Source organism: Chrysochloris asiatica, unplaced genomic scaffold (genome assembly GCF_000296735.1).
Source record: "Chrysochloris asiatica unplaced genomic scaffold, ChrAsi1.0 scaffold00297, whole genome shotgun sequence".
NCBI classification, from domain to species: domain Eukaryota; kingdom Metazoa; phylum Chordata; class Mammalia; order Afrosoricida; family Chrysochloridae; genus Chrysochloris; species Chrysochloris asiatica.
Genome location: NW_006408815.1, coordinates 1,966,319 through 1,989,936, shown reverse-complemented (window position 1 = coordinate 1,989,936; position 23,618 = coordinate 1,966,319).

The following is a 23,618-nucleotide window of genomic DNA, read 5'->3' as shown; positions in this document are numbered from 1 at the left end:
GTTGGACCTTCAACTTTGAGGTTAGTGTTGTTCTTGTTGGTAAGTGCCATCAAGTCGGTTCCAACTCATAGCGACCCTATTCACTGACTCATTTATTTTGTTGTCAAATATATAGAATTTTCTTTTTGTAGAAAATGAGGTATGTAGTAAAGCCCTTAGTACTCTGTATCCACTAAAATTTTATTATCCAGTTCATTTAATTCATCTAAAATGGCATACACCACTTTTGCATTGAATCACTAATATTATGTTGTTGTTGTTGTTGAGTGCCCTCAAGTCAGTTCTGACTCACAGCAACCCTGTTTAGGGTTTCTGAGGAGTGACTGGTGGGTTTCAACAACCTACATTGTGGTTAACATCCAGTGCTTATCCTACAGTGTCGCAACAGGACTCCCTTAGGCTAATAGTCAAGGGAAAACTATTTGCACTGCCCAGAGACCTGTCTATACTGGATTATTTATTTTGTTATGGTGGTGGTGGTGTGCCATGGATTTGGTTCCGACTCATAGTTACCCTGAATATTCTGAAGCTACAAATCTTTATGGGAGCAGAAAGTCTTATCTTTCTCCTGTGGAACAGCTGGTAGTTTAGAACTGCTGACCTTGAAGTTAGCAAGCTGACTCCTAACTACTATGCTACCAGAGCTTCTTTATTTTGTAATAGACATTCCTTAAAGTAGTAATTACAAAACTGTTCATTATCCTTTAACAGTAAAATGTTGTTTACTTTCTTGTGTCCTTGGAAAGTATCACTCCGGAATACATTTCTGAAAGGTTGGAAGTACTTATTCATCTTTGTTTGTTTCCCATAGATAAGAGTACTTTCGCGCCTATTTCCATACCCATATCAGGATTACAGTAGCAACCTCTTAACAGGTCTTCTTGCCCCCTGATGCTTTCATTCTGACCATACTGCTATTGAAAGAAACTTGGCCTTCTGTGAAAAGCTAACTCTGTTATTTTGAATATTTTGCTATTTCCCTATGAGCACACCATTCCCTTGCCTCTGGTGCTATAATGCACCAAGAATTTCTTTGAACCCCACTCCTAAAAATTTAGAAGTAGTTCTCCCTACTTGGGGAGTATTTCTTCTGTTCATAGGGTCACTATTAGTCAGTACCAATTCGATGGCACCTAACAACAACCAACTCCCTACTTTGTACTTCGATAGTGCTTGCATGTATGGTCTTATTTTTCCTTCTGTGAATACCTAGGAGGGTCTCAATCAATAGTTAATTGATATTGATTATCTTCTTCATCTGACGTCAGCAATGATATCACTCGTGGCAAGTCCTCTTCTGAATCCCGCTTGAACATCTGGAGGTTCTATTTCAATGTATGGTTGCAGTCATTTTTGCATTATCTTTAGCAAAATTTTATGTGCATGCAATATAAATGATATTATCTGATGATTTCCACATTCCATCGAGTCACCTCTCTTTGGAGTGGGCACAAACATGAAACTCTTTCTGAACAGTTGGCCAGGCAGTTGTCTTATAATTTCTTAGCATAGATGTGTGAATGCCTAAAATGTTGCATCAATTTGTTGAAAGATTTCTGTTTGTTGCCATTGTCAGAACCAAATGGAAGGCAAATAATTTGTTGTTGTTTTGGGTAATCTTGTGACTTGTCTATTGGCATTGTATATATAGACAGGTTGTGCCTCAAACGTACAGGAAGTCATAAGTCTTTTAAGAATGAGAAACATACACCCACTGGCATCAACCATTCTATAGATGCTACATTCTTCTGTGAAGGAACAAGATGCTTGAGACAATTGCAAAGTGTTGGCAACGTAAAAGCCAGTATCCCTACTTACAGAAAATAAAAAGCTAAAAATAAAAACAGATTCTCAAAGTTGAAATGTTTTCCCTTCCCCAAATATCCATGTCCATTTTTATAACATTGGGCACGCACACTGTGGTTCATGTCAAATGCTGTGTTCATATCACCACTGCCTCTGACTCTGATTGTCACCACATAGCGCAGGGTACCTGTAAGATTCCTCAGGCTTCTGTGTTACTTCTGGGCCCTACTGGACTTTTCCTCACAGTTAGAAGATCCCTGCACAGGGTCTCTTAAGGGTCTACACAGGCCTGCATCATTCTCTCTCTGCCACTCTATTACCCCTGGCTGCACTGCCTGGAACCCCATGATGAATACCATGCTGTCCATGGGGGTAGGCATGTTGCATGGGTCCACTCAGGTCTCTTCCCTGCACAGACAACTATTGGAATCCTGGTGTGGCACAGTAGGATAAGCATTGGTCTGCTAACCTCAAGGTCAGCAGTTCAAACATATTAGCCGCTCCTTGAAAACCTCATACAGGATCGCTATCAATCAGAACCAACTCAATGGCATTTAACAGCAACATATATATATATATATGTTGTTTTCAGTGCCATTGAGTTGGTTTCAACTCATAATGACCCTCTAGAGTCCAAAACACAATAAACCAATCAATCTCTTTAAGGGGGCTTCCAAGAGTTGGTAGGCAAATTCCATTTTATCTTCTTTCTGTTTTCCATTTACTTTTTGAAGTCCCCTCATTTGTTTTACAAGTAAGAAAATTTAAACTTAAAGGAGCAGAATTTGTCCAAGGTCACATAACTATTAGTAGAACATGGCTTAGGTCTAAGAAGTCAATGCCCATTCTACTATGTCATGCCTTATATTCCTGAGCTGGAGAGAGGCATTTGTGGTTCAGTGGTAGGTAGAATTTTCCCTGCCATGTGAAAGACCCTGATTCTATTCTGGCCAACACACCTCATGAGCAGCCTCCACTTGACTGTCAGGGGAGGCTGTATGATGCTGAGCAAGTTGCAGTGAAATTTTCAGACTAAAGTGGAGAAGAAAGAAAGGCCTGATGATATATTTCTAAAAATCAGCGAATGAAAACCACATGGATCACATCAGCAGTTGGGGGCTGACAAGAAGTCAGCTAGCAACAACATTCCTGAGACGAGCAGAAAACAACTAGTTTTTGAGATTCATTTTCCATCTCTTCCATACTCTGTAGAAGACAAATTTTCTACCTTTTCAAAGGGCAAAACGACTGCAATCTGGGCACTGTGATGAATGTGAGGGTATAAAACAAGTAACTCACAACAAACACTTCATGTCTCTGCTCTGGTTCTTGTATCCTCCTGGAATGTTCTTCAGGAATGTTCTTCAAGAAGATCTCTACCTTTTAAATCATATATAATCTTTCAAAATCAAACCAAATCCGGACTTCTTTATGAAGTCTTTTTTAAGGCAGTCAAACTTAGTCTTTCTCTTCTGTCAGCCCCCATGTCATTTATTAAAGTGTGTCCATTCTGTTTTCTATTAGAGATTATTGCAAAGACTTTTATCTTCCCTTTCATATTGTAAATTCTTTGAGGCAAGGACAGAATTTAATTAATTAATCAGAGTACCTAGCAAAGGGCTTTGCATGCATTAATTTATCTGTTCATTCTTTTTTTTTTTCTTACTTAATAAAATATTTATTAAGGGTCTACAATATTTTATGTGCTCAAGAAACAAGGAACAAGAACCATTATTTTTCCAACTTCAGCATCTGACTCTCTATTGCTCATAGACAATGCTGAAACTAGAAAAGTGAATAAGCTAGTCCCTTGTCTTGACCTGGAGCCATTAATTCTCTTATAATTTCCATTTACTGCCATATACTGACCATAAAATATACACGAACAGTATTATATAAGAAATGAGAGACATTCTGTTGGACTAGAGTTGTTTAAGGTTTCGGGAGGAAGTAATGATTTGCCTGGGGTTTAGTGGTGAGCCTTGAGTGATGAGCAGTATTTAGGTCATTCAAAGGGAAGCAATGTCACCAAAAATGTCAGGTGTAGTAAAATGTGTCAATCGAGGGAGCAGGAAATAACATGACAGCAGTTGCTGGTTGCTAGCAGCTGTGGGTGGGAAGTTACATGAAATGAGTTTGTATAGATAGGGTGAGAAGCTGACCTAGGACTTTGAAAGATCGACATATGGTCTACATTTAACAGCGATTCAAACCCTGCTAAAGAATGGCACCTTTAAGAGAGGAAACTCAGGTAAACACTGTTGATTCTATTGGGAATTTCAACTTGGCTCAGCAAACTCAGAGGCTCCGTCTTAATTCCTTTCATTTCTGAAGCTACTTCCTGGCCTATGCAATAAGGAATGAAGTGAGTGTCTTCCAAAGGTACACACAGATGTGAACACAAGTCACCAAGGTTGGTGTCCCCACTCACTTCCTCACACCCTCAGCAGACTCCTAATCTGAGTTTTTGCAGTACACTGAATGAAAAGGTTTGAGGGGCCATAGGCAGGGAGGATACTTACAGTCATCTAGTGGTTTTACCTGTTTCCTGAGTCCACCAAAACCTAAAATTAGAAATGAGTTTTCTAGCCATTATTTCTCCTTCTCTTTAAAGAGTGGAGTTGGATTAAGGCATGGTTGTTGTTGTTGTTGTTAAGTGCCATCGAGTCGGTTCCGACCCATAGCGACCCTGTAACAGGGTTTCCGAGGGTGTAAATCTTTACGGGAGTAGAAAGTCTTATCTTTCTCCCGTGGAGCGGCTGGTAGTTTCGAACCGCTGACCTTATGGTTCACAGCCCGATTCGTAACCACTACGCTACCAGAGCATGGTAGGGCCCTAAAAATTGACAATCTGTGGTACCTACTCATCTGCTTACTCACACATTGGAATGGAATATGTGTGATATATATGCATTGTACTGTGGTTGCTTACATGTTGCTGTGATGCTGGAAGCTATGCACTGATACATCATTGAACAATATAATAAATATCACATTCAAGTAAGTTTTCTTGCACATAACTAAAAAATGGTTGCAACAGTATATCAATAGGGAACTACCAGAAATTCAAACCAGATTCAGAAGAGGACGTAAAACTCGGGATATCATTGTTGACATCAGATGGATCTTAGCTGAAAGCAGAGAATACTAGACACATGTTTACTTGTGCTTTATTGACTATGCAAAGACATTCAACTGTGCGGATCATGACAAAGCATGGATAACCTTGTGAAGAATGGGTATTCCAGAACATTTATTTGTGCTCATGAGGAACCTATACGTAGACCAAGAGGCAGTTGTTCCACAGAGCTATGGGATATTGAATGGTTTAAAATCAGGAAAGGTGTGCTCCAGAGCTGTAGTATTTCACCATACATATTCAATATACGATGAATAAATAATCTGAGAAGCTAGACTATATGAAGAACATGGCATGAGGATTTGAGGAAGATTCATTAACAACCTGTAATGTGCAGATGATATAACTTTGCTTGCTGGAAATGAATAGAACTTAAAATACTTACTGATGAAATTCAAAGACTGCAACCTTAAGTATGGATTGCACCTCAATGTAAAGAAAACAAAAATCCTTACCATTGGAGTAATAAATAACATTTTGATAAATTGAGAAAAGATGGAAGTTGTCAAAGACTTGATTTTCTTGTATCAACAATCAACACTCATGGAATCAGCAGTCAAGAAATCAAACCACATATTTCATTAGGTAAACATGCTGCAAAAGATCTCTTTAGAGTATGTAAGAGCAAAGATAACAGTTTGAGGATTAAAGTGTGCCTGACATGCCTGGCATGCCTGGCATGCATGTGAAAGTTGAACAATGAAGAACAAAGACCAAAATAAAATTGATGCATTTGAGTTAGTATATTGGAAAAAAATATTGAATGTACCATGGTCTGCCAGTTTAAAAAAAAAAACAAAAAATCTGTGTTGAAGTACAACCAGAATGCTCATTAGAAGCCAGGGTGGTGAGATGTCATCACTCATACTTCAGATATATTTCAGGAAGGAACAGTCCCTGGAGAAGGACATTATGCTAGGTAAAGTGGAGGGTCAGCCCCAAAATAGGAAGATTCCCAACAAGATAGATTAGTACAGTGGCAGCAGCAATGGACTCAAGTGTAACATTTGTGAGGCTGGTGCCAGACTGGGCAGTCTTTTGTTCTGTTGTGCGCAGGGTTGCTATGAGTCAGAATCAACTTGATGGGACCTAACTCTGGTAGCGTAGTGGTTGTGAATTGGGCTGTGAACCACAAGGTCAGCAGTTTGAAACTACCAGCTGTTCCACAGGAGAAAAATGAGGCTTTCTGCTCCTGTAAAGATTTACAGCCTCAGAAACCCTGTACAGGGTCGCTATGAGTCAGAACTGACTCCATGGCATATAACCACCACCAACAACAACATATGGTGTGGTGCTGTAGGATAAGCACTGTACTGCTAATCACATGGTTGGCAGATCAAATCCAGCAGCTACTTCTTGGAAACCTTATACAGGGTCACTCTGAGTCAAAACTGACTTCATTGCACTTAATAACACAACAACATAATAATGGTGATTGAATACAAAAGTGGTATATGCCATGTTGTATAAACTAGATGAACAGGATAATAAAAGTTTTAGTGATACAAAATACTAAGAGTTTTACTACATACCACTTTTTCTATGAAAAGAATAATCTATATATTCAGCAATAAAGTAAATGAGTCTGCCAACTTAACTGTTTCAACAATCGATGTAAAATTTTGTTGATCTCCCACAATAAAAAATTGATTTCAACCAGTTTTGCTTTAAATAGCACATACAACTGTTTTCATGCTTGTTTCAAAATAAATCCTACAATTGTAAATGAACAAATGAAAGTATGTCAAAAAATAAAATATAACAAGCAGAAAACAAAATTGCAACCAATTATTATATTGTACTTTTAGATAGCTTTTTCATCTCTAACATGCTAAATTTTAAAATATTTCTTTCTATTCTTTGCTCTTACAAATTCTTCAAGGATTTTATCACAATTAAAGTGCTGAATAATATCTACTTCCATACATAAACAGAATAATAAATCCAGTCCTTCTTGAATCATTGTTGCATGCTGAGGGTTTTAAGACTCTTTAGGGATGACAATGAGCATTCTGTTGTGCGGATTGAGATACAGTTAGGAATATGCATAGAGCAAATTAAACATTGGGAAAGATGCACTGTAATTTCTCTTCTATTATGGAATCATACGTGTGTGCATACGTACAATTTGTCTTTCCTGAACCTGTAAATGTAGTTCTCCAATGAGAATGAAATTCTCATGCTTTGCTGTAAAGAGTTGCATTTAAGTTTATCAGGATAAGTCCGCACACATTTCTTGGATGCTTTAATGTATTCTTCCTCAGGTGTATCCATAGTGTTTAAGAAGGAAAATGTACATGAAAGAATGTCATATACTTTCATCTTCTTTTCATATAAGATTCAAATGTGTGAGCGATACTATAGTATGTGGTTACACAAAAGTGATCTTTAGCCCTCAATGATACTTCTGGAGCACGTCTCTCCTTTGTTTCTTTTAGTGCTTCTTCAGTGGTGAACTGTTTGGTAATCCGTATTTGACAGTAATTGTTGTGTGTGTGTGTGTGTGTGTGTGTGTGTGTGTGTGTGTGTAAAATACTCTCTTAAGTTATGTGAATTCCCTTTTAATGACAGGTAGATAGATATCTGTTCATATCTTTAAATTCATTTCTGAATTTTGGAGATTTTTGACTTGTCTAACGAAAATGCTACAAAATATTCCACATAACCAACATAAATACATACTCAATTATTTGCATTTTGCTGACCATGTTTTCAACTTCTCTTTTAGTTTCTCCTTTTTGTGTCTGGTCTTCAGCAATATTTTCTAAGACATCTAGAATCTGGGGTTGGGTGTATGATTTCTAGGATTGCCCTTATTTTTATAGCATGCACTTACCTATAAGTATTTGAAATGCATTTTAATATTGACCATTAGCTACATATGTTTTCAGTTCTACTCATCAGTGGGTGGTGGTGGGGGGGGTTATGTGCTGTGGATTCGGTTCCGACTCAGTGACCCTGTATAGGGTTTCCGAGGCTATAAATCTTTATGGGAGCAGAAAGCCTCATCTTTCTCCTTTGAAACTGCTGGTAGTATCAGATTGCTGACGGTGAGATTCGCAACACGACTCATTTGCTATTTTTTTTACACAGGGAAGACTTTTTAAGCTGGTAAATGTGATCAATCATTCAGCAAATTTTCCACCTGATGGAGAGTTGTGCTATCTTAAAGTAATACTTAACACACCTGTTGAAGCTATGAGGTATTTTGAAGACATACTTAACAGATTTGTGTAAGAACGAAAAGAAATGGAATCTATACACAAACTGAAATATTAAGTTATTCTAATTTCATTAAAATAGTTTTATCAAACTTTATCACATATTACATTGATTAATTCTTCACACCTTTTTTTAGACATATAAAGCAGGTTGCCATTTTTTGTGCTGCAATCATTTAAGATGTTACCAGCTAAAAATGGTTTTATATGATAAGCACAGGGCTGTGAACCACAAAGTCCATGGTTCAAGCTGCCAGCTACTCCGTGGGAGAAAGATAAGACTTTTTGTTCCCATGAAGATTTAAATCCTCGGAAACCCTGTACAGGGTTGCTGTGAGTCATTAGCGATTCAAAAGCACTTAAACAACAACATAGCAAATAATTAAAAATAGATAAAATTTATAAAATAAGTTCAATTTATAAAATCTAGTTTATATTTAAATTTGGACGTTAACCCAAAAATTTATACTTGAAAAATTTGTTGTTGTTAAGTGCTACCGAGTCAGTTTTGACTCATAGCAACCGTGTACAGGGTTTCCAAGGAGCAGCTGTGAGTTTGAACCACCGACCTTGCAGTTCAAATCCACCTTGCAATCCAGTGCATTATAGTCACACAAAAAAAACACAACCTACAAGGTAGTCAGAAATAATTTCATTCATTTTTCATACAGTGTTTGTTGGCATGTCCTTCACAGGGTATTTTTCATCTTGAAATAATACTTTAATACTTCCAAACTCACTCTCTATCCTTTGATGCTGAACTTTTACAGCTGATTGTACTACTGTTGATGGGAATGAACACTATTGCATAAAGCATCATACAAATTCAGGGGTACGTTCAATCTGAAGACACATTTTGGGTCCCTTTGCACATTAGTCTTAAGTCCTATGATAGCTGCTGCTGGCACATTCTTATTGTTGTGGTCAACTGAATGTGAGCTTGTACATAATCAGTTCAAAATGAAAAGACAAATAGAAATGTTATCATATATAATGGACTACGAACCTCAGGGTCAGTGGTTCAAACTCACCAGCTGTTCTTCGGAAACCCTATACAGGGTCACTATGAGTTGGAACTAACTCCATGGTACTTAACAACAACAATCGTATACAAGATTTATAAAATAGTCCATTTCATTTAGTGTCCTGTCAGTTCCTTCAGTACAATGCTCATTTTCCTTGTATCCTATATACTTGACTTCTGTGGGTCTTCGCTTTAGACACTTGTTGTCTCACTCAGCACATGCTTATCTTATCTTACTTATTAGGTAATCTATCCCTTTTAGAGAGTTGATAGATGCCATACTATACGCTGTTTAAATGTTGTTTCACTTATCCCTCACATGAAGTCTATGAGGTAGACAGATCGGATGATGTGTCCAAATGTGGTGGATTGAACTGTTTCCCTCAAAAGATATGAATACGTTGAAGTGTTAACTCAGTACTGATGAACATGACAGTGGAAATAGAGTCTCTGAAAATATCATCACTTAAGTTAGCATGAGCTCAGACTCTTTAAAAAGAGAAGAAGAGACAGAGACAGAGGGAAAATAACCATGTAAAGAAGTTACTCTGCAGCTACAAACCCAAAAACACCTTGGGCTACCAGAACCTATGAGAAACAAGAAAGGATCTTCCTCTAAAGCCTTTAGAAAGACCACAGCCCAGACAACACCCTGATTTCAGCCTCTTCCTAGCTTCCAGAACTGTGAGACAATGTCTTGCTATTCTTATAAAAGCACCTTGATGGTGATGCTGTGTTGCAGCCGTACTAGAAAACGAATATACCACGTTTCCAAAACACCCAAACACATTGACAATGGTTCTCTTCCAACTCATGATCAACTCTATGAGCCAGAGTAGAAATGCCCCCCATGGATTTCCAAGGCTGTAATCTTTATGGTAGCAGATTGCCCCATCTTTTTCCCACAGCACAGCTGGTGGGTATGAAATGTCAACTTCTTGCCTATCAGCTGATAATTTTAACCACTGCACCACCAGGGCCAGATGCAACTCAAGTCCTTAAGGATGCAAAGCTCTAGCTTAGAGGAACTATTTTTTTCTGTTCAACTATTGGCTTTCCAAACTCTCTTTGTTGACTTTCCAACATTCCCTTATGCTTTTGCAATCACAGTATCTCTTGTGTTAAATGGAAAATGTTGGACTCAATGATCTTTAATGTTCCTGTTAACCCTGTTTTTCTCTCTTTCGCTCTCTTTTTTATCCTTCCAAAAAGATCAGTAAGTGCCAGTGGGACAGGAAACCAGGATTAAAAGGAGGTATTTTATTAAGATTAGAATAGCAGAAGATTTTGTCAAGGCATTTGAGATAATAAATGAATGAGATTCAAGAAAAAAATTTTTTCTGACAATTTACTTATGATGAAAGTTCTGAGATTTATTCCTAAATCATAATTAAGGTATAGAATATATGGTTTTAAAAGCCTACAGTTTTCAGAATAACATTGATATTTTTTAAAGAAATTATAGCATTTTATTTTTTGATGAAACATTTTAATTTATTTTAGCAATCCAGAATCCTTATAGATGATGATAAGAAAATCTATTATTTTATAGATAATATACTATGGTTATTTTCATACTTAGAAAAATTAATTTCTATAAAACTTGCTCTAAAGAATTTTAATGATGTCATTGTGTGGTTATTTTACCATATGGCACTTTAGGATAAGAACTGGACAACTAACCAAAATGTCAATAGTTCAAAGGTTTCTTGCTATTAGTAGGAACCCACTAGATGGTACTTGTTGTTATGTGCCATGGAGTCAATTCCAACTTATAGCGACCCTGTACAGGGTTTCCGAGGCTGTAAATCTTTTTAGGAACAGAAAGCCCCATCTTTCTCCGGAACAGCTGGTAGTTTCGAACTGCTGACCGTGAGATTAGCAGCCCGATTCGTAACCACTACGCTACCAGAGCTCCTTGGATGGTACTTAACAATCACAGTATTATATATAAATTTAGATTCATTTTTACTTAAGTTTACTATGATAATTGTTTTCTCTAGCACTATACGGCGTCCTGGTGTGGTGCTGTGGGTTAATGCGTCAGACTGCAGTCATTTGAACTGCAAGGTCTGTGCTTCAAGCTCACCAGCTGCTCCTTGTAAACCCTATACAGGGTCGCTATGGGTCGGAATCGACTCGACGGCAGGTAACAACAACATATTGAGAAAGTGAATCTCATCTACTGGTTAATAACAACTACCAAAAAAAGTTACAAACAGTGCATAATTTTATAATTGATTATTTACCTTATCTCTATTTCAAAATTTGGGCTTCTAAGCAGAACCTACTGGCAAAAAAGGAAAGAAAAAAAAAGGGTAGAGAACGACATTTATAAAATATATTTCTAAATGAAGAAGCATTTTCTTCATCCTGAATTTTTAATGTGAATTACTTATTTATTTCATAGGATTGAACTATAAAAACAGTTTCCCCAAACTGTATGAGCCTGGGATCCACAACTTTAGATACCAAGTGATCCCCTTTATAAACAGTACCAGATGAAGTACTTTCAAACAGTGGCATTACAGAAATCAAATGTAACTAGACTATATGAAAAGAAACCCAATGCAAGTGAAAAGAGAAAATGAATTGAGACAGAGAGGAATGAGAAGTGAGTCTGCTTTTCACTGCTTTAGTTTCACAGTTTCCTTCTCCTCATACCACCACTTTTAGCTGCTAATTGTAGGGTTGCTATTTAATGATGTTGAGCATGCATAACAGACCTATTTGTGAACTATTTCCAGGAATATATTGTGTTATAAAACAAACATCCAAGTATCTTAGAAGGAATTGTGTATTCTTGTTGATATGAGTTTATGTTGTTTTTAAGTGTGGTCGAGTCGGTTCCTGCTTAATGTAATACTGTAGTGGGTTTCCCAGGAGCAGCTAGTGGATTTGAATCCCAGACCTTGTCATTTGAATTCCAGTGCTGATCCTACAGCACCACACCGGGAATCCTATGGGTTTATAGGCACATACATGTATTACCAATATGTAAAATGTTGTTGCTGTTAAGTGGTGTCAAGGCAGTTCTGACTCACAGCAACCCTGTATAGGGTTTCCAGGGAGCGACTGGTGGGTTTGATAAAATAGATGGTTTTTTTTTTCTCCATTTGCCAGATTTTTATTTGAATTTCCCAGTGGAATGATTGAAAGAAGAAAAACTTGTAAATCCATAATGCGCCAGACTGCACATTCAAACTCACCAGCTGCTCCTCAGAAACCCTATACAGGGTTGCTGTGGGTCGGAACTGACTCAATGGCACTTAACAACAACAACAACAACTGGAGGTAGTAAAAGTCAAAGCAACTCAAGTGAAGGGGTGGGATATAAACATATCTGGGGCTTTACAAATACACTAGTGTCTCAGGAGATTCTTAAAATTAATTAATCTGCTAACATCAGATACAATACCCCTGCCCCAGATTGACACAACTTTACTTGATTATGTCAGATACACTGGAATTCATGGGATAAGTCACATTTCTGATCTGCAGAACCTGGCATCTCTTTTCCACCTGCTTTCAGTTAAGGGAGAAACTTAGAGCAGAAGAATTCAAACAAAAGTTCCAAAATACATTGCCATACCATTAAATTTAACCAAATGGCATTTCTTTAAGTAGTATGTAGTCATTCCTCATGCTATGTGTAAATCCTTTATTAACAGTGTCGACTGTTGACAAATTACGAATTGTTCTGGCATTGTCAGGAAACCTACGCATATGCCACATGGACATGGTGAATTACGGGGCTACATGGAAGCTACCGAGAGAAGTAAAGTATAGAGCCAGTCATGGACTAACAGCGCCAGGAGCAGCATTAAAGGACCTTATTTAAATGACAATGGTGTTAGATGCCTTATGAATATCTATTAGGGGATCAAACGCCACAGATTTGATTCCCAATCTACAAAGAAACCCTCATACTGGGTTGAGGATAGCTCCCAGCCACTTATAACTTTATAATAGACATCCATATAAGGGGAGGGGCTTTGCAGTGTTGCTGGTTGGCATTGGACCAGCTGTTCACAGGCCTCTTTTATTTATCTAAAGAAACATAGAAACAATAGTCCCATTATGGCAATCATGTGCTTACTGTATGGGACAGTCTTCAGGACTTCAACTGCAAGATCAAAATGAGCATAGCTAATGAGCCATCAAAGAAATAGGTTTAAAGTCCTGATTAGAAAACACCCACACATTGAGCATTCCTCACCAGGCCTTTTCCCAGGGGAAATTGGCCTGGATAGGCGAAGGGGGAAAGGCCACGAAGACTGCAAAGCGGAATGCTCTGTGCCAGGTTGCCCTCTCTGAACGTGCATCTCCCTGAGTTCATCCTGGTAAGCAACGGGAATTCCAAAGATGTGTCTAGATTTCTTACATCTCCTGGGAGCACTGACAGGGGACTCTCCCTGGGTATTGTGTCATAGCCAGAGCTTGAAAGAAGAGAGATGTTCACATCGCCATGGTTCCAAGATGGAGGATGTTGAATTCCAGTACACCCCGCAATGGGAGGGTGTGGCTTAAGATCAAAAGAAACTCACATTCAAATGAAGAAACAGTGTCTAATTTGGTTTTAGGAGCCAGATTCCCATCCTATGCAAATGTATAGGATCAGCTGCTATTAAAAAAAAAAAAAAAAAAGGAGCAGTAACCATGGTGTTTGCAGAAACTTTAAATATCTGATCTGAAGAATCAGTCTGGAAAATGTTCTTGGAAGTGTAGTGGTGCATTCGCCCAGAAATTTGAATAGAATCTCATGAAATCTAAGCAAGAATATTAACATCCAGTCCTAACTGGAGTAGACCAACAGCCAACCATGTCAGAATGGATCAGAAGACTGAAAAATTATACTGAATATCAGATTCTACAGTTTTTGGTGTGTTTTTTTTGTTTAGTTTTTTGTTTTTTTTTTAATGACACAGAAGTCTTGATAACAGATTATACTGGCAACAAATTGGAGAAATCCTTAGAGATGCGGCATCTAGACAACAGACCCTTTCCAGTGATTTCAATGAAAATAAAACACATGCGCCAAGCAATTCCTCTAAAGATGTGTTTTAAGTGTTGCTTCTCTATGTTGTTTTTGTGTGCCATGGAGTCTGTTCCCACTCATAGCAACCCTGTGTACTTTCCAAAAGTGACTGGTGGGTTTAACTGCTGGCCGTGTAGTTTGTAGTCCAGGGCTTATCCTACAGTGCTGCATTGTAGGAAGTATTGATGCTGTATTCTCCTGGTACTTCTCATTGTGTTTTCACTTTCATTTTTCTCTAAATGGAGGGATTTCCCAAGCCTCTATCTTTAACCTTCTGTCTGCTTTCTGAGAAAGAAAAGCAATTCGAGACCTCCAGAAGCTTGCTGGGACTATCGGCTAGACCTAGGTGTTGCTACAAGCTGGCCTCACTCTCTGGTAGCGCTTGGGGCTCTCGTTTAGAATATTAGCTATGTCACCGAACATTAATAACAGTCAGACAAGGCCACTCAGAGACCATGATGAATCAAGACAAAAACAAGATCATTATGTAATTATGGATAAACATAGACAAAATATGAGAACACTTTCCAAATCACAAGAATGCCAAACATCTCATTATCCTGGGCACTAAGAGTGACTGCCACTTTCTTTACCAATTATACCTTTAAAAACAGGAGGAAGAAAAAAAAGTCAAACCAGTAAACATTGAATTGATTCTGACTCATAGTGACCCCATGTGTGTCAGAGTAGAACTCTGCTCCCTGGGGTTTTAAATGCCTGACATTTGGAGGAACATCACCAGGCCTTTCTTCTGAGAATGTCTGGGTTAACTTGAACCTCCATCCTCTCAGGTATAGTTGAGCACTGCTTGGACCACACAGAGACTCCATTCTAGCTTTAAACCTGTTGCCATTGACTGCTTTCAAGGCTGTGGTCTTTACAGAAGCAGACTGTAACATTTTTTTCCCCTGGAGTGGATGGTGGGATTGAACTATTGACCTTTTCATTAACACCAGAGCACTTAACCACTGGGCACCTGGCTCCTTTTTAGTCTACCTTTAGTAATCGTATTTTGCTCTCCTGGTGTGGCACTGAGGGTTAATGCTCTAGACTACAAACGTGTTTGGAACTGCAAGGTCAGTGATTCAAGCTCAGTAGCTGTCCCTTGGAAACACTATGCAGGTTCACTGTGGGTCAGAACCAGCTTGATGGCACTTAACAACAACAAGTGTGGTGCTCCAGGATAAACACTCGATTGCTAACCACAAGATCAGCAGTACAAACCCGGCAGCCACTCCTAGGAAACCCTACACAGGGTCGCTATGAGTAGGAACCAACTCAACAGCACCTAACTCTAGATAAATTTATTAGATGAGCAACTATAAAGTTTTCACCATTTGCTGATAGTATTCAATCCAGAATAAGCCTCCATTCCATAAACTCTTCCCCAAATCACCTAACACTAGCTCAAATCTTATAGTTGTTGTTGTTAAGTGCCGTCGAGTCGGTTCCGACCCATAGCGACCCTGTACAGGGCTTCCGAGGCTGTAAATCTTTACAGGAGCAGAAAGCCTCATCTTTCTTCCGTGGAGCAGCTGGTAGTTTCAAACTGCTGACCTTAAGGTTCGCAGCCCGATTCATAACCAAATCTTATAGTAGGTGCCTCCTAACACCCCCTTCCTTTAACACCCAGCTTCCCCAAGGTGTGTGTTCTTCCTAGCTGTAGTGATTAATAAAGCCAACTTTCAGCTACAGATGTGCTTCCGGTGTTCTGTGGCTGGAGGACATGGACAGTCTGTATTCTCTCCATGGGAACAGTCACAACCAGGGCGTCAGTGTTGGGTGCTTAAGTTCCAGATTGATGGATTTGAGTGAATCAGTGTCAAGTTTACACAGGGAAAAAGAAAAGTGCTATTACAACATGCAGCTATTGTTAATCACACACACAAAAAGAATGATCCCCTCCCACCTCAAATAATTGGAATGTTCTTTCATATTTAGACTCTTCTTAAATAAGAATAAACCCAGAAAAAGAAATGTATCACTCAGGTAAGCCCTTTTACCTGGGGCCATTCTAAACCTGACTTACACTCCAGGCACTTTGCTTAATGCTTACAAAAAGTTCTTTAAGATTTAATACAGATGGTCCTTCAACTTAATTAATGCTATTAAATAAACTGCTGTTATGCATAAAAGAAAAAAAAAATACAAGACTCTAGCGAAGTGCTTCTCTTTTTTTAGCCTCAGGGCAAGTTCTTTAACCATGCCTGAAACAGTTTTCCATAATTTATGCACTATATGTGTGCACATAGAGTGCCATATAAAATAGATCATTTACTTAATTAGGACTAACACTATTGTCTCTCCTGCTGGATTCAGGAATCTATCAGTTTCTCCTATAAGTCTAGTCTTCAGTAGCTTGTGCACAGCAATGACCTTCCATAAAGTAGCATATATTTGGCTCTGAAAAGGTCAAGTTGCCTTTTTAAACAGAAAATGACTGAATCAGGATCATTAGTATCTCTCAGTAGTATTATTCTGTATCCCTCTCCCTGCCACCACCAAAACTGTGTGTCCAGGCTTAAAATAAATTCCTTCTACTGCTTTCTTTCCCCCCATCTTTAGATTTAGCAGCTTCTTTGAATTTATACTGGGTCTAAGAACATTTGATGAAAAGAAGTTCAGGTAATTTCTAGGAACAATTATCCCACAAGGTTTCATTTTACCAGTTCTTAAGAGTAGAGATGTCAGCTTGAGGACTAGGGTGCGCCTGACCCAGGCCATTGTGTTTTCAATAGCCTCATATGGATGCGAAAGCTGGACAGTGAATAAGGAAGATGGTAGAAGAATTGATGCCTTTGAGTTGTGGTGTTGGAGGAGAATACTGAAAGTGCCATGGACTGCCAAAAGAACCAATAGATCTGTTTTGGAAGAAGTGCAGCCAGAGTGCTCCTTGGAGGCCAGGATGGCTAAGCTTCGTCTCTTCTACTTTGGACATATTGTCCGGAGGAAACAATCGCTGGAGAAGGATGTCATGCTGGGTAGGGTGGAGGGTCAGAGAAAAAGAGGAAGACCCCCAACGAGATGGATCAGCCAGGTGGCATCATTGATGGACTCAGGTGTGGCAGCGGTAGTGAGGTTGGCCCAGGATCGAACATTGTTTCGTTCTGCTGTGCATAGGGTCGCTATGAGTCGGTTCCGACTCGATGGCACCTGACAACAACAACAACAAGAAGATCACAGGAGTGGATTTGCCTTTAATTCATTTATTTTTCATTGTTGCTCTGACTCATTACAGTGTTTTCATTGCAGTTAGAAATATAGAAAGAAACCCATTGCATTATAGGGTATATCTTCACTTTCTAGTCCTGCTAAGACACAAATACCACAAATGAGTAGCTTTAAAAAATAGGAGTTGATTGTTTCATAGTTTTAGTATGACTTGATATCAGAAAAACAACAACTTGAAATATATCACGAATATTATTATGGAGTCCTGGTTTTGCATTGTAGGATAAGCAATGGATTGTTAACTGCAAAGTCAGTGGTTAAAACCCACTAGCTGCTTCTCAGAAACCCTCCACAAGGTTGCACTGTATCAGAACCAACTTGACAGCACTTCACAACACATATTGTTATATTGATTATGTGTTAAAAAGATTATGTAATAGTTAAGTTTTAGTGTCTTCTTAATAGTGCCAGAATTCTCAGTGGTTTGGAAGTTGAGAGATGGCTATCTCCCATGATGTAATTTAATGTGATACGCCAATAAGATGATTAATGGTGGGAAATCATTGAACAATATCATTAATATCACATGCAAGTAAAATGTTGCTGAAGATGTTTCAAAAATGGCTGCAACAATACAACAACGGAGACATGAGAAACTCAAGCTAGATTGAGAAGAAGATGTGGAACTAGGGATATCCTTGCTGACATCTTGGCTGAAAGCGGAGAATACTAGAGAGATGTGTATTTGTGCTTTATTAACTACGAAAAGACTTTCATATGTGTGAATCCTGACAAGCTATGGATAACATTGCAAAGAATGGGTATTACAGAACACTTGATTGTACTCAAGAGGAACCTGTACCTAGAACAAGAGGCAGTTGTTTAAACAGAATAAGGGTATACTGAATGGTTGAAAATCAGAAAAGATGTGTGTCAGGGCTGTGTTCTTTATCCACACTTATTCAATCTGTATGCTGAGGAAAAAATCTGAGAAACTAAATTATATGAAGAGGAGAATGAATCAGGATTGGCAGAAGCCTCAGTAACAACCTGTGATATGCCGATGATATAAGTATGCTTGCTAGAAGCAAAGAAAACTTAAAATACTTACTGATGAAAATCAAAGACCACAGCCTTCATTATGGGAGTTTATTATGAAGAAATTTTCAAAGCTTCAAATTTTCAAATTGGAAAACGACCAAAAAATTGCACTGTGGAATTTTTTCCATCAGGACAGTGCACCTCTTCATTCTTCAAAGATAGCAAGGGCTTTCCTACACAAATTCTGTTCGAAAAGCTTATCCCATTCACCCTGTAGCTCTGGTTTTGCATCTTCAGATTTTTTTTAATTCCCCAAACGCCACATTTAAAAGAAACACAATTCAAGTCGCTATGGGTCGGACCCGACTCGATGGCACTCAACAACAACAACAACATGGATGACAAAACTACAGTTTTGAGGTAGTATAGACTGGAGCATGTAGAATTCCTCACAGGAGACTTAGAGCAATGAAAACATTGCCTTCGAAAGTGAATAAACCTAGATGGAGGCTATGTGAAGATTTGTGATATTTGTGTTTAGTAAAGTTTTCTATAATTTTGTAGCAATACTTTTTGACTTACCCTCATATTGAACCACCAGAGTTCTTTTAAATGATGCATCTCTTCATAGACATTTACTACAGACTTAACTGATTCAACTCTCTAAAACATAATTAAAATGACAATAGTCCATTATATAAAATTACTTTATATGCTTTAATCATCTTAAAATAGAGAAAAAAAACCATAAATTAGAAATTCCTAATTTGCCTGGTTTCCACAGTCATTATCTTTATCTCCTGTTGCTCTTGTTAATGTCATCCAGTCAGCCCCCGACGCCTGTAACAAGGGCTAATATAACAAAATATCATAAAGTAAGGGTCTTAGGCCTGTTTTTTCCAGAAACAAAGCCTGTGAGACATATAATGTATGTATATATATATATGTTGTTGTAAAGTGCTGTAGAGTCGGTTCCAACCCATAGCAACCCTGCATAGGGTTTCTGAAGAGCAGCTAATGAGCTTCAACCACTGACTTTATAGTTCAAACTGGCTTTCCAGTCCAGTGCATTAACCCACAGCCCACACCAGGACTCTCTCTCTCTCTCATTCTCTCTCTGTCTCTCTCTCTATACATATATATATGTATGTATAGTAGCTTAGTGGTTACGAATTGGGCTGCGAACCACAAGGTCAGCAGTTTGAAACTACCATCAGCAGTTCGAAACTACCAGCTGTTCCGTGGGAGAAAGATGAGGCTTTCTGCTCCTGTAAAGATTTACAGCCTCGGAAACCCTGTACAGGGTCACTATGAGTCGGAACCGACTCTATGACACTTAACTACAACAAATATATATATATATGTTGTTGTTGTTAAGTGTCATCAAATTGATTCTGACCCATAGCAACCCTGTGTAGGGTTTCTGAGGAGCTGCTGGTGAGCTTGAATCACCAACCTTGCAGTTCAAACCAACTTTGCAGTTCAGCACATTAACCCACAGCACTATATATAGATATTGATGTAGATGTAGATATAGATATAGACAGAATAGATATATCTGTGTGTGTGTCCTTCACACATATATAAATGAGTCCCTCCCATGTGTCCTTCATATTGGCAGCGGCGCACATCCCCAAGGAAGCATCCCTTCAATTGATTGTCTATTCACAACCACTCATCTTAGAGTTGACTATGCCTGTGTGAGGTTCCTCACCATGGGAATAAGCACATCTTAACTGCTCAGCCATGGGAATCCTGGCCTCGTCAAGTTGACACAGAACCCTAACTATTACAGTAAGTGACTTTAAAGAACAGAAATTTAGTGTCTCACAAGTCCAAATCAGGATATCAGGCATGTCTGTACCTTCTGAGGTCTCTGAGAGGAACTGTTCCATGGTGACCACTAGCAATTTGTGCTGCTTATAGATGCATCTGCTTCTGATATCATATGGTTTCCCGATGTTCTCCTGTGTGTGTATCACTGTGTCCTTATTTGTGCTCCTCTTTGAGAGACGGTGCTCATATAGAATTGGGACCCATCCTACTCTGGAATGGAGTCATGGTGTGGCTCTATAGGATAAGTAGTGAATTGCTAACCAAAAGATCAGCATTTCAAATCCACCAGCTGCTCCTTGGAAACACTATATAGGGTCACTATGAACGGGAACTCAGAACCAACTTGACAGCATTTAACAACATTAGCAACTACTGTGGAATAAATTCATTAGCATGAATAATAAGATCTTCAAAGAAAGACCCTATGTACCCAAACAAGCTCAATTTCACAGGTTCAAGGACAACTTCAACATATAGGAGGGAAGGGGAAACTCAATTCAATTTATGACACCTATAACCTTCAATTGAGAGGTGTCTCAGTGCTGTTGTGACAAAAAACAGCACAAATGTAGTGGTTTTAAAAAAACAAGAGTTTATTTTCTCACAGTTCAAGTGGCTAGGAGTTAGGATTCAGGGCAGGGTATTAGGGCAGGGGTGGGGAAAGTTCTGTCCTCAGGCTTCATAGCGCCCGTGAAATCATGTGGTCTGGGCCTGCCAAGGCAACCAAATTTCCAGCCATCCTATTTGGGGTTGTTGGTGTTATTGTTAAGTGCCATCAAGTTGATTCTGACCCATAGCAACCCTTTATAGGGTTTCCAAGGAGCGGCTGGTGAGCTTGCACCGCCAACTTTGCAGTTCAAACAACTTCGTAGTCCAACCCACAGCCACACACCAGTACTCCCTTATTTGGGTGAGTTAATTAAAAGCTTGACCAAATATAGCAGGCTAATTTTTAAGCTAAGGAGCTCTGTTAGCATACTGATTATAAATCAGGCTGCTAACCTCAAGGTCAGCAGTTAAAAACTACCAGCTATTCTGCAGGAGAAAGATGAGGTTTTCTGCTCCCATAAAGATTTATAGCCTTGGAAACCCAGTACAGAGTCGCTGGGAGTCAGAACCGACTCCATGGCACATAACCACAAACCAATTTTTAAGTTAATAATTTTGTGTGGCCCATGAATGATGTTATAAAATTTGGGGGAGATCCTCATTTAGGGAGAGATCCTCATTAATAATCACAGGAGCTCTTAATAATCATTAATAATCACAGGAGTTCCTCAGTGTCTGTCTGTCCCCTCTGTGAAGCTCAGTGTCTTCTGCGGTCTTTTAGTAATTCAAAATTAATCAAGTTTAAGATTTACCCTATATTACTGTGTTCTAAGTAACTAATGGAGTCCTGGTGTGGCACTGTGAGCTAATGTGTCAGACGGCAAAGACATTTGAACTGCAAGGTCTGTGGTGCAAGCTCACCAGCTGCTCCTCAATACAGGGTCACTATGGGTCGGAATCGACTCGAAGGCACTTCACAACAACAACAACAACAACAACAACAATTAACTAACCACAAAAGAAACTTATCTATTTACAAACGGAACACATTTATGAGTAGATTTCAAAAAGTACACAGAAAACTTCCATTATCTTTTAATTCCATTTTTCCCACAAAGTTTTTAAAGATCCCTTGTATAGATACAAGGGTTATGGTTCCAAAATATATGTGGGGGAACTCAATTCAATCCATGACAGAAGGTACATTTGTGTGGATGTTTGGTGGTTAAACACAGACAGAGATTGGAAACGGAAGAGTAAATCAGGAAAGTAGATGAACAAAGACAGAACAACAAAGAAGACACAACCAGCAAAGTTAGGAAGCTCTGCACACAGGGGTCAGAAAACCTGTGGGATGGATATGTCCTATCCTAGAGGTAGGAGAACATACAAGACAACATGAAGACAGGGCACTTCAGGGAGCCTTAAAGAGAATCACAACACACCTAACAATTGTTTTACTATGGGGTTATATTTTGCAAATTTTCAGCAAAAAGATACAAAGAAAAAAATACATTTTCACTTTTTATAGCAAATTAAAATAAATAGTTTTCACCATAAAATATACCACAAGAATTGGGTGTGCATGTGTGTGTTTTGAAGCAGAAAAGCTCTGAATATTTACATGAACAGCAAGTGACAAAATAACATATTGATGAGCTGGGTGCCAATGACTCTGAAATATGTAGATTACATAGCTTTTTAAATACACATGGATTTCAGTCTAAAAGTTAAAAAAAAAAAAAAAAAGCATTGGAATAAAATGCTTTCAATTTCCATGAATGCAAAATATTTGTAAAATACCGCTCTTGAAGGAATTTACCTCAACCTTCTGTTGCATTCAATAATCCCTACTACTTAAACTATACTTGAATAAAATACATCTCAGAAAATGGGCTTGTTTTCTTCCAAAACAGTAGCACTTTTTCAGGAAGCCAGCTGGAACAATTGTAACTAAAAAATATAATCACTTTCTTCAGCTCATTCTGGAATCATAAAATCAAACTCTAATAAAGGCCTAGAATAATAATGAGTTAACTTGGTTTGGGTATTGTGCTGAGGTGCTTCAAACCAACTTTGTTTTCTTTGTTACACTCCTCATCCACCATTGAGATGCTAAGAGTTCACTTTTGGAGTCAGACCGTTGTCTTCATTTGGGGCTTTTTCACTTACATGTCATGTATTCCTGATCAAGTTACCCTGTTTGTGCCTCAGTTTCTTCATTTGAAAGGGCATGATAACAACATGCACTTTATAAATTTATTCTGAGTTTGAAACAAATAATAATCATGAAACATCCAAGAAGTATCTGACATACTGTTGGCACTAAATAAATGTCAGTTTTTAATATCCCATGGACGTTGGTGGTTCAGTGGCAAATTCTTGCCATGTCTGCAGGAAACCCAGGCTTGATTTTCAGCCAATGTATCTCAATGCACAGCCACCTCTCAACTGTCAGTGGAGGCTTGTGCATTGCTGTGATTCTAAACAGGTTTCAGCAGAGCTTCCAGACTAAGATAGATTAAAAAACCTTAAGAAAGTAGGAAGTTAAAACACTGTGTATCACAAAGACCCAATCTAGTTGTGTGTGGGGTAACCATGAGTCAAAGCCAACTCTAAAACAACAGCTAACAATAACATCCATTCCAAACAACAGCTAACTATAACATCCATTCCTCAATACCCTATTCCACCTCATTTGTTGTTGGTGGAGGTGTTTTTAAGGAATTAACCTTGGGAAATGTTTGCCAATGAGCTAAATAATACTATGAAACTATTATCCTTCTGAAAGGA